This window comes from Canis lupus, chromosome 5 (genome assembly GCF_011100685.1).
Source record: "Canis lupus familiaris isolate Mischka breed German Shepherd chromosome 5, alternate assembly UU_Cfam_GSD_1.0, whole genome shotgun sequence".
NCBI classification, from domain to species: Eukaryota; Metazoa; Chordata; class Mammalia; order Carnivora; family Canidae; genus Canis; species Canis lupus.
This window is the reverse complement of record NC_049226.1, coordinates 83,508,988-83,524,056: the sequence shown is the minus strand read 5'-3', so window position 1 is coordinate 83,524,056 and position 15,069 is coordinate 83,508,988. Positions and strand designations below refer to the sequence as shown.

Below are 15,069 nucleotides of genomic sequence, written 5' to 3'. Positions count from 1 at the left end.
AGCAGCATCAAGAACTCTCTAGAAGAGCAAACATGAATATCCTGCACACCCCAGTTTCTTGCTTCAAAGTCCTCTGGGACCAACAGTCTCCTAAACAAGCATCCTATTATAGGAGATAATAGGAGAACTTGCATTTCCTTCAAGTTGCTCAGACTTGATCCTCTTGTGCCAAACTCCTGAACCCTTTCCCATGCCCGTCCTAACTCCATAATGGTCCCTGATCCAGCGCATCTCAGGACAAGGGCAGACCCCCACCCATATCCCTGCCACACCAGACAGGGAGAGACCAAACGAATAATCTTGAGGGGTAGACAGGAGAGCCTGAGGTCCTAGGACTGAGCTGGGGTGGACCCAGCAGTATGTTCTGCATTAGAGACAGAGCAAGGAGTCTGGAGCCAGAAGAGCCCGGCCCAAGCCACCAACCAGGCCGCGTGCCGCACCCATCTCTGCCCCGCACTGGGGAGCCAGGCCATTGAGGGGCTGCCAAATGAAGTCTATGGCCTGGGACCTACCAGACAAGACTCTGCCCAGATTTGCCACCTTCTCGCCAGAGGCCAAGGCACAGAATCCCAGCCCCCGGGCCGTTATGCCAGGCCCGCTCCAGTGCATGAAAAGCAACCCTGCAAATCACTCGAGCTGCTGTTTCATCAAGTGCCATGAACAAAATATACTGCAGAAATCACACAGAGGCTCTGTGGAGGGGCCTAGCAGCCCTCCAATTACTGTCACATAACCTTCTCCAACTTGATCTCCCTTATCTTATCTATAATAGATAAATGCCCAGCCCCAGGGAAGGCAAATATTTTTAAAAGCTGAGTATAATAAACCAGCAAAGTGCCAGCTGTCAGCAGCAGGAAGCAGTACCCATTAGTGGACTCAGAGCAGTCCTCATGGCCCCCACCGAGCCCCTGGTCCAGGGAAGAGTGCTCTGGAAGTCCCTCGCTCACACTGGAGAGCCCACTCTGAGCCAGGCTGGAGGAGCAGCGGCCGTGCCTGCTGTCCTCCACTAGCGGCTCCAAGTGCGGGGGAAGACTGTGTCTGAGCTGCAAGCAGCCAGCCCAGAGAAGATGTCCTTGCCCAGAACGTCGTGGGCACAAGCCCTGCATTCTCTCTCCCTGACCTCCTGTCAGCCGCTTGGAAGGGCCCGGGCAGGCCAACCAGCAGGGAGCTTGGTTAAATCCACCCTCTCGGCGGGAGCTGCACATTCTAATTTTGCCTTGGCAGAGATGGGAACAGCTGACACACCAGGCCGTCCTGGGGGAGGGAAGCACAGAGCCAGCGGCCACGGGTGGAACGCAAGAAAAGGCCGCCAATGAGCGTGCGCCACCTCCTGCCGGCCACTGAAGTACCCATTCTGCAGGCCAACGCTCAGTCACCTTCTGAGGCCATGGGGGGCCAGGCCCTTCTGTGGAGGCTGAGGGACTCCAGGAGAGAAGGGGGGCCTGCTAGAAGGGCCCCAGAGTTGAGGGGCTTCTGCCCCGGGTCCATCTGGCTCCCGATCACCACCAGGACCCTGGTGCCCTAACGGTGAGCACGGGCCTTTACAGGTAGCCCATCCGAGGTCCCTGTGAACCTTCCGCTCAGGCTCAGGGACCAAGGAAACAGCTGCCAGCAGGAGGGAAGTCACCCCCCGCTGCCCGGGCCCCACTCCTGACTCCACGTCACATTACTAACCTGTCTGAGCCTCAGTTTCCTCGTGTGCAGAAAAGAGCAGCTAATAGGACCCACCTGAGAGGGTTGGAAGTCAAATGAGAAGAACCACAGGAAGCACACATGGTAAGTGCTCACCAAATGGCAACCGTTAGTGTCATTACTACTATTTTATGACTTTCTTTTTTTTTTTTTTAATTTTTATTTATTTATGATAGTCACAGAGAGAGAGAGAGAGACAGAGACACAGGCAGAGGGAGAAGCAGGCTCCATGCACCGGGAGCCCGATGTGAGATTCGATCCCGGGTCTCCAGGATCGCGCCCTGGGCCAAAGGCAGGCGCCAAACCGCTGCGCCACCCAGGGATCCCTATTTTATGACTTTCAAATGGGGAGCCGAGGGTGCAGGCGAGTGATACCCAACAACACGCAGCAGGAAAGTGAGTGGGAGACCCCAGCCCAGGACGCGGATCCCACCCGCCCACCCCGCCCCATCCAAAGCCTCCATGGTGCACACGGACGCAGTTCAATCACAAATCAGATGCATTTCCAGTCACCCTGGGGAGCTGTCAAGCAGCTTGCTGGACACAGCTGCGCCCAGAGCCCTCCCGCACTGGGTCACTTCAGGGAGGCTCCTGGGGCTGCGTCCCCAGCTACACGACAAGGGCGTAGAACCACACGGATGTGCCGCTCTCCGAGCAGCGACCCCGGCTCAGCCCACGCCTGGGTCCCCTCCTGTCCCACACCTCCCAGCCCCCGGGAATGGGGACGCCCTGGCCCTACTGAGTGCGGCCCTGTACTCTCTTTGCTGCTTGAGGCCAACACAAGACATGTCTAGTTGCTGGAAATTTTTAAGTCATGGAAACAAATATTTCTGGGAGAGGGTGGAACACAGGCTGTTTTCAATATGTATTTTTAGGACCCTGTACAGGCCTGAAGTCCCCCTGATTAGCTTAGAACCAAAAACACATGTGTGTCAGCTGCGCCTGGCTTAGGCGCGGGCGGGCGGCCTGGAGTGGGACGGCTCCGGTCCCCGCCCCACCGGGTCTTCCGATGTGTTGGCAAAAGCCAAAGGCTCTTCAGAACAAAAAGTCAGTCCTGGGCCCCTCCTTCAGCCCGGCTCCCATTCTTCTCTTTCTCTTGGCCTTCATTCCCGTCTGGGCGTGGGGGTGGCCGAGGGCCCTTGGGAGGCCTCCAGAGCAAGGGCATCCCGCCCCGACCGCAGCCCCAGCCCCGCCCGGCAGCTGGACACAACTGCTTCCAGATGATGTGCGCAGGCCAGGAACCGCCCCGCGCGGGCTGGAGAGCCTACCTCCCTGAGACATTCCTCTCAAACCACGTCGGGAACCGTCCAGAAAGATCAGGGTATTTGCCCGGGCTGTGCCGAGCGGCCTCAGAGCCCACACCCCGTCCCGCAGCCTGCCTCAGGCACACTCGCTGGATCTGATCCCCACGGGGGGCGGGGGGGACACTTCACCAGCTGACCCCGCCTCGCAGGAAAGCATGTGCATCCACGTCGCCTGTGTGCTCATGCCATGGCGGCGTGAGGACTGTGGCTCTGCCCAGACGGAGGCCACGAGGGCCTCGGGACCGCCCGAGGCAGCCAGACCAGAGCCACCTACACGCCTTCTCTCCCTGGAGCCCCGCCACCGTCCCGTTCAGATGTGCAGCCACTTCCAGAAAAGCCCGAGGAGCCCAGAAACATGAGGGGGCTAGAAAGCAACAGAGCCAGGGGAAAACCCAAGTCTGTGTAATTCCACAGCTAAGTCCTGGGACTGTAAGCCCAGAGGCCCTGCGGACAGATGTCTGGGGTGGGGGGAAGGCTAGTCATCCACGTGTGGGTGGGCAGAGAGGGAGCATGGGTGCTCAACCCCCCTCCCACGCACACAAGTGGGGCCCTGGCTGAGGGAAGCCAGGACTTGGGGACCTTCCACACACACACCCCACACACATGCACAAACATCCTCCCACCCCCTTCTGCTTCCTGTCCTTCAAAGCCTCCGTGGATGCTTTTGAAACTTCCTGTCTGCTTCTTTATTCTAAAGGACTCCCAGCCTTTCTGGAAGCAGACAGCATATAAATGACGACTATTAACACGTATTCATATCCCCAGACAGCACATACATGGAGACACAGATGCAGGAAGTACACAATCGCATGCATACAGTTCTCACACAGGTTGACCCACAGACACACACACACACTCCCCAGCGGGGCTGGTGTCCTGCAGGCCTGGGGGCGGGTCAGCCCACACCCCCCAGAAGGTACCAGGTATCAGTCTGAGTACAGGGTCTAGATAAAGTACAAAGTCTAGATAAAGGCGGGGGGGGGGGGGGAGGTGCAAGGAAAGAGACTTAGAAGGGAACAAAGAGAAGAAACAAGAGAAGGAAGGAAGAGGGGGGTGGAGGGAAGGAGGGGGAGTGAGTGCTGGATCAGGCCCCCTTTCGAACCTTAACCTCCAGGTCTGTTATCAGGCATGCAATAAATCGCCTTCTTATTAGCTGTGTGATCTTATTCAATTTAACATCTCTGAGCCTCAGCGTCTTTTTCTGTAAGAAAAAATAATAATAATACAGTAGCTGTGTCAGAAGCACAGACAGAGCACAGCGCCAGGCACGCACAAGGTACTTGGTGAAGGTGGAAGACGGACCAGACAAGGTTCCTAGACGCGCGACGAGGCCATCGGCACCCCACGCCAGGCATGTGCTCATTGCTCAGAGGATAGGAACGGCTGCTGCTTTGTGTCATCATCATCTTCATCACACGCCAGGCACTGCTCCGGGTGCCTCTGTGCCCAACTAACCGTGATCTCAACAGCCCCGCCCACAACCCTGCAAGGTATTATATCATCTGTTCGGGCGCACACGGCTAGCTGGCAAGTAACAAAGCCAGGATGTAAGAGGGGCCCCGAGCCTGACTCTTCCACAACATCACCACGGGGCGGGGCGCTTGGAGTTTAAACTGCGCTGTTAAAAATTGAATGTAAATGAGGGAATGAGTCCATACCTGCCATTTACTGAGCGCTTACTGCATGCCAAAGCCTGTGTGCAGTGTTTTTGTTCTTGAATCCTCACAATGATCTCAGGAAATAAGTGTTATCATGCTTTTTTTTTTTTTTTTTTTTCTAATGAGAAAACTGGAGCTCAGAATGGTGAAATAATTTGCCCAGGGTCACCAGCTAGTAAGGGAACGATCCCGACTCAAGTTGCAAGGAGGGTCCCCGGACATGAGCTCCTCACTACTCAGCTGGAGACAGACAACCTCACCTAGTGATATGGAATAGTCTCTAGGACCGATTTTTTTTTTTTTTAATATATTTGAAGTCAAAAGCAAGGTGCAGAACAGCCTGTGTAATGTGCTTTGTGCTTAAAAAGAGACAGAAGAACGCAGACACTTTCATCTGCACAGGGTACCGGGGAAGCCTGGCAGGAAGCTGGCCGTAACTGTGGCCTCCAGGAAGAGGACGGGGAGGCAGGGGTCAGGGATGGGGGACACTCTTGGTACCCTCGACATTTTTATAGACGCCTTTAAAAGTATAAATGTGTCGGCCCCATGTTCAGAAAGAAATTGTTTTTATTACTTTGTCAGCTTAATGGAAACATGGTGTTTGCGTGGGACGGAGGCTCAGGCGGGGATGGAGGTCATGCCCCTGACTGGAGCCGCCCCCCAGAGATGAGCTGTAAGGGGTGGCATGTTCACTGTGTCCACAGCCTCCAAAGAAGACTGACCGTGGCTCCAGGGCTCCTCCCGGTCAGCTCTGCTCTGGGCCCGGGACGTGGATTGCAGAGAGACGCCTGCAGACCAATGCGATGTGCCACGCTGCAGCTGGAGAAATGACGGTCTCACCCTGGGGAGTGCTCCAGAACTTTCTATGGCTCACTGCTGCTGTCCCCTGCAGGTGGGCGGCGGGAGGACCTCCGAGCAGGCTGATGCCCTTCACAGGACGGCCTTCCTCTCTGGGCCAGCTTCCCCGCCAACAGAGCAGTGAGGTTCCTCCCAGCTGCCAAGACATCAGGCCCAAGGACTCCAGTGCCCCCCGCCAGCTGCAGGCCCCACAGCACCTGCCGGCTCCCCGCAGACTCCGGCCTCATGGGCTCCCGCCTCATGGGCTCCCATGTAGATCTGGCTGCAGGCACTGGGTGCCCGTTAGCCCAACCCTCCACGGGACCTTCTCACGCCTGTTTCAGAGGATCCTGACCACAGACTTTCAAGGGCCAATCCGGACGCCCCGGAGTGGGGCCCCCAGCCTACTGCGATGCAGGTGGCGGGGACTTCGGGCAGCCCCTCTGGCCGTCCCTCGAGGGCCCCCCGCCCCTCTCTGGGCAGTGGGGCTGAAAGGGCCCCTGGCGGGGAGGCCCCTGGGGGGAGGCCCCTGGGGGGGTCCAGGTGCCCGAGGGGTGTCGAGGCCCGTCCAGGAAAGGGTCTGCGGCGCCGGAGGGCATCGCGTCTAAAGACCACGGCCCCAACCAGACGGCGGGAGGGGGGGGGGGTCCAGGGCCCGACCCGGAGCAGGGCAGCAGCCCAGGGCTCGCAGCGCCACCCCCACGGAGGCCGCGCGACCTCGGGCGGCCCCACCTTGGCTGCGGGGGGGGGGGGGGGGGGGGGGCCGGGGTGGCGGGAGGGGGAGGGGGGGAGGGGGAGGGCCCCGCAGCCAGGAGGCTGCTCCGCGTGCAGCGGCTCCAGGGGCGCGGGCGGGCAGCCGCGTGGCCACAGCGCCCTCTGCTGACCGAGGGCATCACCGCGCGCCGGGCCACTGCGCCGCCGCCAGGGACGGGGTCCCCGCCCCCTCGCCCCCCTCCCCTCCCCTCCCCCCCGCGTGTGCCTCCGCATGTGCCCGCGGGCACCCCGCCCTGCTTCGTGTGCACGGCAGTGGCTGCCTTCCAGTGTCAGGGCAGGCGGACAGCCCGTTCCCCTCCCTCTCCCTCCCCACCTCTCCCCTCCTTCCATCCTTCTCCCTCCCTCCCTCCCCCTCGATCCCTCTCCCTCTCTCCCCCCTCCCTCCTCCTCCTCCTTCTTCTCTCTCTCTCCCTCCCTTCTCTCTCTCTCTTCTTTCCCCCCTCCCCTCCCTTTTTCCCCCTCTCCCCTCCCCCTCTCCTTCTCTCTCCCCACTCTCCCCCTCCCCCTCCCTTCTCTCCCCCCTCCCTCTCCCCACTCTCTCCCCCTCCCCCTTCTCTCCCCCTCTCCTTTCTCCCCCTCTCCCCCTCCCTTCTCTCTCCCTCTCCTTCTCTCGCCCCTCTCCCCTTCCCCCTCTCCCTCTCTCTCCCTCTCCATCTCTCTCCCCTCTCTTTATATATATATATTTTTTTTTTTTAAAGGACAGCAGCTGCCCACATCTAACACACCCACACCTCCCCCAAAAGCATGGAGGCTCTCCTTGTGAAATGCTACTTCCTTTCCCAGACAGCGGCACCCAGATGTAAACCCCTGAATGCTGGTGGCCCTGACTTCCCTGACTTCTTGGACCTCAGGCAACACTCCCACAGTAGGGGTCCCATCTGAAAGCTCCCCTTTCAGGACTGAGCTCCAGGGTCCTAAAAGCACAGAACCCGCCTCCTGCCTGCCCATCCTAACGGCAAAGGCCTCACTTCCTCAGCTCCGGCTGCTGTAAGCACTTGCCCACTTGCCGGGTATGATTGTCACATCCACCTGTTATCGTCCCATAGGGATGAGGCAGCAGAGGCACAGGGAGCTCGTGGAACCGGTCCAAAGTCACACAGGTAGAGAGGAAGACAGGATTGTAATTCCTGCAGCCTTGGTTCGGAAAGGAGAATTTCAGGTATGGAGAGAAAAAAAAAAAAAGAAAAGTCACTTCTCAGACTGGGCAGTGCTGGCGCGCTGGGGCCTCCAATACATGAGAGTCAGGGGTTCCTTGCTCCAAGTTCTCTGGCTCCACCACAGAGCCCGCATCAGAACCGCCCCAGGGGAGGACAGGGGAGCAGAACAAGAGGGAAGGGGCCCCTACAAGACTACGCCTGCAGACTCAACCAGAACCATCACTGAGGTCAAAAACTAACAGAGGACCCAGTTTCCCCTTGGTGGGTGAGATGGAAAGCAGGCAAGGCCTCCACAGTGACAGCTGGGCCCCAGAGCCCTGAGAGCAAGAGATGGGAAGTCTTGGGAGGGAGGAAGACAAGCTGAGGGGCCAGGGTACCACTTATACACACCACCTGTCTGATTCTTCCCTATTAACACTACCCTGGAGAAAGAGGCCAGACCGCATTGCTTTTTAAAACAAATCACTTGAGTTTTTCTGCCCTTCTCTCTAATGGGAACTCACCTACCAATTCCCCCAGAATACCCCAGAGTTGAAACAGGAACGTGTCACACTCAGATATCCTCTCCCCTTTATTATAAATAGCTGAACCGTGGTGCAAGGCATGCTGGGATCTTGGTTCTGTGGATCCAGGGGACAAGAATGTGGAACCTGGAGGAATTGAGGGCAGTGGGGGGGGGGGCTTTGATGTCTTCTTAGAACAAGCCATACTCCTCCAGCAGCCACAGGACCTCTGCACACGTGGCTTCCTCTGCCCAGACTGCTTCCCTGCCCCTCACCCTCTTTACCCACCAAATGATGGGCCTTTCTTCAGCTGCAGGAAAAATGTCACTTTCTCAAGGAAGCTTTCCTGACACGTCTCCCCTAAGTCTAGTGTAAAGTCTCTGGGCAGCAGAAGGTGCTTCTGTGGGGTTCCCAGAAGGCACAGCCTAAGACCAGGACTGGGATGCAGGTAGTTTATCTGGGACGAATCCCTTGGGAGCAGGAGTGAGGGAGGAGACATGGAGAAAAAGATCAGCAGGGGGTCTGCTGGGGCCTCCTGAGAAGCAGTGAGAAGACCTCAGAATTGGCCCTGGAGAGGACAGGAGCATCTATCACCCAGCGCCCACATGAAGTGGATGCTGTAAGAGCAAGGTTGGTCTGAGCTGTCAGGGAATGGGCCACCAGCCACCGTCGCTGGGGCTGAACTCATAGCCAGCCCAGGAAGGTGAGGAGCAGGTGCTTGTCACATGCCTTGTGCCTATTTGCTGCTTTCCCTTGCCACCCCCGGTGCCCAGCATAGTGCTTGCCGGCAGAGTGTGGGGACTTACGGGTTACCTTCTGAATTAACGGACTGAGTGACTGAATGAAAACTGTAAGACCGGCCCCCAAAAGAGATGAGCCGTCTGCTCTAGGACATTCTAAAGGTCCCCATCACTGCATCAGACAATACGATCAGCAGAGCAAAGGCAACCAACACAATGAGAGGAAATATTTGCAAATCCTGTATCCAGAACATACGAAGAACCCCTACAGCCCAACAACAAAACATCAAATAACCTGACTGAAAAATGGTCAAAGGACTGGAAAAGAGATTTCTCCAAAGATGACATACAAATCACAGACAAATATGAAAAAATGTTCGTTACTAATTACAGAAATGCAAATTGAAAGCCACATTGAGGTACCACCTCACATCCATTAGGACGGCTACTATCAGAAAGAAGGAAAAAAAAAAAAAAACACAGAAAAGATCAAGTGTTGGCAAGAATGTTGAGAAATTGGAACTCTTGTACACTATGGGAACGTAAAATGGTGCAACCACTATGGAAAACAGTATAATGGTTCCAAAAAACAAACAAACAAAAAAAAAACATATGGTTCAGAAATCCCATTTCAGGGTAAATATTCAAAAGAATGGAAAGTAAGGCCTTGAAGAGATATTCACACCCCCATGTTCACAGCAGCACGAGGCTTAAGAGCCACAGGTTGGAAGCAACCCGCCGACGGATGGGTAAACCAAAGGTGATGCGCACAGACACACACGGGGTAATATTCAATTCTAAAAAGGCAGGAAACCCTGTCACGGGCTACAACGTGGGGGAACCTTCGGACATGGTGCTCAGTGAGATAAGCCTGCACAAATCCACTTCTAGAGGCATCCAGAACTGTCCAATTCAGAGAGACAGAGGAGAAGGGCGGTTGCCAGGCGCTGGGGGAGAGGGGGGAGCTACTGTTTATGGAGTTTCAGTCTTGCAAGATGAAAACGGTCGGGAGGTCTGCTGCACACCAATGCGAACGGAGGTCACACCTACCAAACTGTATACTTGAAAATGCTCAAGACGGCAAATGTTCCGTTAGGTGCTTTTACCACAATTTAAAGAGAGAGAGAGAGAGAGAGAGATCCTTGAACTACCTTTAAACCCAGGTGAGAGCGGCTCCTGCCTGGGATCATGCCTTGGAGAGTGCACATTATACAAACATCGAAATCTTTTTCTCGTTCCTTTTGGTCTCTTAAGGAAATTCTTGGAAAACCAGTAATCAATGGACAAATGGAAAAGGGAACAAGAGCCACAATGGGCACCAGGGCAGAGAGCGCTGGGGGCACGAGACGGGCATGCGGAGGGCACCTGCTGGGGGGTGCAGGGTGTGGGTGGACATGGGGACCATGTGGGAGGATGGTTCAGCTTGAGGAGCTGGCAGGCGCTGGGGAGGCACCACGGTGGGGGGCCCGTGATGTGTCCAACACCAGGCACCCGCCCCCACGGCAGAAGCCCGAGGGCAGGAGGGCAGAGGCTGCTGGAAAGTCCACGGAGGGTCAGGCGGAGGAAGGCTCGAGCTCAGGGAGCCACAGGGGTTTGGGGAGTAGCACAAAGGAGCAAAGGAGCTTGTGCTCCAGTGAGCGCAGCCCCTGCTCCTCCCCTTCCATGAACTAAGGGAAACCCTGGAGGGCGGGTGCCCGGGTCTTAACTGTCTGATTGTCACTCTAGCTAGACAGTCACCCCGGCCTTGCTCAGTGTGGTAAGCAGAGGGTGGAAAAATCAATCAAACCCCGCTTCAAGTCGGGGCCTCTCCCTCCAACCCTGCGTCCCACCGCAGATCACTCACCTCCGTGCCTGGTGGGCAGGAAAGGCCACACCATCAAACTCCAGATGCCAGGGAAAGGGGACATCGCATGAGAATGATCATGGCGTCAAGGGCTCCGGCACAGCAGAGGAGGCTGTTTCAGGCCCCACTCGACTCTAGAGGCTACTTTTCGGAGAGAGAAGCGGGAGGTAGTTGAGGCCACCCCCCGACAAATCAGGCAACGGGCGACCTGCAGTGTGTGCCCAGATCACTGCAGCAACCGGGCAGGGACAGCGACAGCCAGGCCTAGACGGATGCTGTCACTAGATGTTGTACGTAAGGGGTTTTCCATCAGGAAACTGCAGATGGAGAGACACTGAATCCCTCGCAGTTGACAGGAAGGCTCTAATTCGGGGAGCCCGCCCTGCAACGCACCAGAATGTGGGAAATGGACGGTGGCCAACCAGCCCAACGCCTTCAAACGCTCCAGCTCATCTGTCCTCCTCCTGGCATCCCTCCCTTCCTGGCTCAGCTCTGCCCCTGGGGCCTGCCGCCAAGCCCCCTCTCGTTTCCATTACCAACCCTTCACTCTGACCTTTGCTGTCCACTGATTCTGAATCACTCCAAGTCACCAGGGCCTTTCTTCTCTGTGACCCCAGCTGTGGCAGCCGTGGCCCAGACCTGGCTCCTGAGACACCAGCACAGGCTCTGTACCTCTAGATGAGGGGAGGCAAACGGCATAAGGAATGAAAAGCACCATCACCCTCAGCCTCCCGACGGGGACCCTAGGAGGAGGATGAGGGGCCAAACTCAGGACTGCAGAGAATCGCTGCGATATTCCACTCCCAGTCATTCAGGCAGGTCCGGGGATTACTCATTAATCTTCCCGTCATCTTCCATAGAACCCAGGTTCAGAGGGCCCCTGTGGATATTGTGACGGTGGCAGGTGTATTTGTTATCCACTGCTGCATAACACATTACCCCCTCCCCCGCCCCGCAACTCAATGACTTAAAACAACAATCAACATCTATTATCTCTCACAGTTTGTGGGTCAGGAATTCAGGAGCAAGGTAGCTGGGAGTTCTGGCGTGAGGTCTCCTAAAGGTGCAGCCAGGACCTCACAGGACATCCCCCCGGCTGAAGGCCTCGGTGGGGCCAGAGGATGATCCATTCAGATGCCCGCAAGCCAGCACTAGCTGCTGGTGGGAACCTCAGCTCCTTGCCACGTGGGCCTCTCCACAGAGTTTCTCGAGCGTCCTCGTGGCATGGCCTCCCCCTAGGGAGCCACGGCAGGGCCCGCCCCGCACAGGCCACTGGAGCGCACAGGGCAGATGCTGCAACACCACACGAGCTGAACACCAGAGGTCATCCGCTGTCCCCTCCACCACGCCCTACTGGTCACACAGACCAGCCTGACTCAGTGGAGGGGCCGGAGCAGGCTGTGGGTGCCCGGGCGGAGACCGACCACCCCGGCAGCAGGGCCGAGCTAGCGAAGGGGCCCCTCCCGGGCCTGCCCAGCTAGGAGCCCCGTGGTCCCAGGCCTACCCTCTGCCTCTGGGGCATGGGTCTTGTTGGGGGAATCTGGCCAATGTTTGGGGGTTGGCAGGAGGAATAAGAGAGAGATCAGGGGCCAAGAGCACGGGGACAAGAAAGACGGAGGTGAGCTCCTGACCTGTCCTGTTTCTCCTTCCATAATTATACAGAAATGCAGCCCACAGCCCACCATCAGGGAGCCTGACGCCAGACAGGACACAGCATAGGGGGCCACCCACGGACAGAGACCACACCTCAAAGGCTTTTTATTCCTCAAACCCTGGTTCTCAGCTGGGAACTGCTTTATTCCCAGCTGAGGAATAATTTAGCAGTATCTGAGGATATTTAGCAGAATCTGAGGATATTTAGCAGTATCTGCAACATTTTTAAAAGATTTATTTATTTTAGAGTCGGAGGAAGGAGCAGAGCGGAGGGAGAGACTCTCAGGAGACTACCCACTGAGCACGGAGCCTGACACGGGGCTCAACCCCCCAGCCCCAAGATCACGACCAGACCCCAAACCAAGAGTCTGACACTTCACCCACTGAGCCCCCCAGGGGCCCCTAAAGACGTTTTTGTCACAGCTTGAGGGGAGGGGAGGCGCTATTTGCACATAATGGGTGCAGGCCAGGGCTGCTGCTGAGCGTCCTCCAAGGCACGGGACGGCCCCCACAAGGAAGAATCATCTGGACTGAGATGTGCCAAGATCCAGAAACCCTCACTAACCCTGCCTATAAATAAAGGCTGTGACCAGGGGTAGGGAAGAGAGTGCACGGGGCAGCATAAGATGCCTCAAGGCTTGTCCAACACCAACAGCGCCGCTCTTAGGCTCAGCTGCCCACCTGGTGTGGATGGAAGTTTCCGGAGGCATAGACCCTGAGAGCCCCCATACACAAGTTTTTTAAAAATTCTTAGGATTGAAGTATGGCTGACATACGGTGCCGTACCAGCCTCATGTGCAGCGCAGATTTGGCAGTTCTGTACGATACACGATGCTCACCACGGTAAGGGCTGCCCCTCTGTCACCCTGTAATGTCACTGCAGCAGCGCTGACTATACTCCCTGTGCTGTGCTTTTCATCCTTGTGACCTATCACTGGAAGTCTGTGCCTCTTAATCCCCTCACCCTCAGAAAAGAGGGGAATGACTGGAAGGTGAGGCCAGCTCTCAGGACAGGTTCTCGGGGGGCCTGTCCAAAAGGCCCTAAAAAGCCGCCATCCAGGATCCGCCGTCCCACAGGACCTCCGAACCTGAAGCTCTAAGGAGCCAAGATATTCACATCCCGTGACCTTCGACCTGGCTAAGCGGAGGAGAGCTTCACACACGCACACGCACACATGCACAAACCCCTTGGCCTGTATGGTCGCAAGCACGCAGGGCACGTGCAGACACACACAGCCCCTGGGGGCTGCTCCCTGGCACTATTTCTATTAAGGGAACTGAGACCAAAGGAATGACATTCCCGTGACATTCTAAGCTGTGAGGTGTGTCTAGTGGGAAGACGGACCCTGGAGCCAAGCTTCTCAGCCCGACGCCTTCTCCTCGGGACTCGGGGTACCCCCCGGGCAGAGCCCTGTCTTGCGGCCACAGCAGACTGAGGACCAGAGGCCAGTGACGGGCCTACCCCGTTCCGTCCCTCATTCCAGAGATTCTCAGTGGGCTCCTGCCTCCTGTCACCCACGGTGCAGTGAACAAGGCCGAGACTGCCCCTTGGCCTCAGGATGGGGACAGAACTTCCCAGTTCGTCACACACATGAAAATGTCACCATCATCATTCCAGCGGTAGCTGCCACCTGCTACCGGGCAGTGGCTCTGCGCCAGAACTGTGGCCACTGAGTTACTATCCCGTTCACCCTGTCCGCCGGCCACGGGCCCGACGTGGCCCCAGCTCCTCCTCTCTGTCGCCGCCTCCTCCCAGCGTCACCAGTGCTGCGGGTTTGGCCATGGCTCCCCCGGTCCCCACTCTCTCCTTGCCCCTGCCTCCCCCAGTGCCCTCTCCCCGGCCACACCTCCTCTAACCCAGCTCCCTGCCGCAGTCAGAGGGGGCCCTGACCACATCCTGTGCCTCCACCTCTCTGGGGCTCCCCACTCTCTTCGGCGGCCTCTAAGCTGAGCGCCCGCCCGCCCCCCAACCCTCGGGCCTCCAGGGTGGCCGCGATGCCAGCCCAGCCCGGGGCTGTGCGCACACACAGAGCCTCAGTCCTGCAGCCCAAAGGGACCTGAAGGCAATGCAAATCTTCACCGCCCCTCTCAAAGACCCAGGACAGGTTCCCAGGCAGAGCTGGCCCTCCTGAGGCGTCCTCAGCTCCCTCTCTGCTCCCCCTTCTCCCCCCACCCCCGGCAGCTGCTCGGGACTTGGGCCCCTGCCCCCCAGCTCTCCCCAGCACCCAGGGCCCCCTGGCCATGCCAGATCTTGTAAGGCCTCCCTCCTCTCTGCCAGCTCTGTCACTACACGGGCACCTGCAAAGCCACGGCCAAGGGCCCCCTCCTCAGAGCACAAGCCTCGGGTCTCTCCAGCAGGGAGGAGGCGAGCTTGCACAGATCCCTGAAGGGGGGCTTCACCACCCCACCGGCCCTCGCTGTTGCTGTCCCTCCTCCGAGCCCCCCAAGGGCAGGGAAGTGGCCCTCGTCCATGGCTCGCATCACCCTGTCCTCACACTGCCTGTGGGCTGTCTCCCCCTGGCCCGTCGGCCGGGCAGGTCCTGCACCGCACCGCACCCCACCCCACCCCACCACACTCCATAACCCTCCTCAGGGGGACTCTCTCCAAACCAGCAAAGAGCCAAGCGGTACCATGAAAGCCCAGGGAGGTGTGGGGTGGGCAGGAAGCTCTCCACGCACACAGAAGTGTGCATCGGACGAGAGGTGTCCTCGTGCGACCCCACAGGGGACCCGCACTGCAGACAAGAAAGGGTAATTTCTGGCTGAGTATGGAAGGAGTGAGTTTTCAAGTAGGTATTTGGCACCAACAAGTGTCAAAGCAAGCAAACTGATCCATTTCTCCCCCTTTATCTAATCTTTTTTTTTTTTTTTTTTATTCATGGGAGACACACAGAGAGAGGCAGAGACA

At 57.6% G+C, this 15,069-nt stretch overlaps 1 long non-coding RNA gene across 1 annotated transcript in view; it reads right to left on the bottom strand.

Moving 5' to 3' along the window:
• Positions 1-6,916: 6,916 nt before the first annotated feature.
• LOC119871970 overlaps positions 6,917-15,069 on the bottom strand; it is a 99,148-nt gene continuing 90,995 nt past the window's right edge. Inside the window, exons 5-6 of the long non-coding RNA XR_005360233.1 lie at positions 10,509-11,388; positions 6,917-7,399 (exon numbers count right to left, since the gene is read on the bottom strand). This is a non-coding gene — a long non-coding RNA (uncharacterized LOC119871970). The remainder of the gene's footprint in view (positions 7,400-10,508; positions 11,389-15,069) is intronic.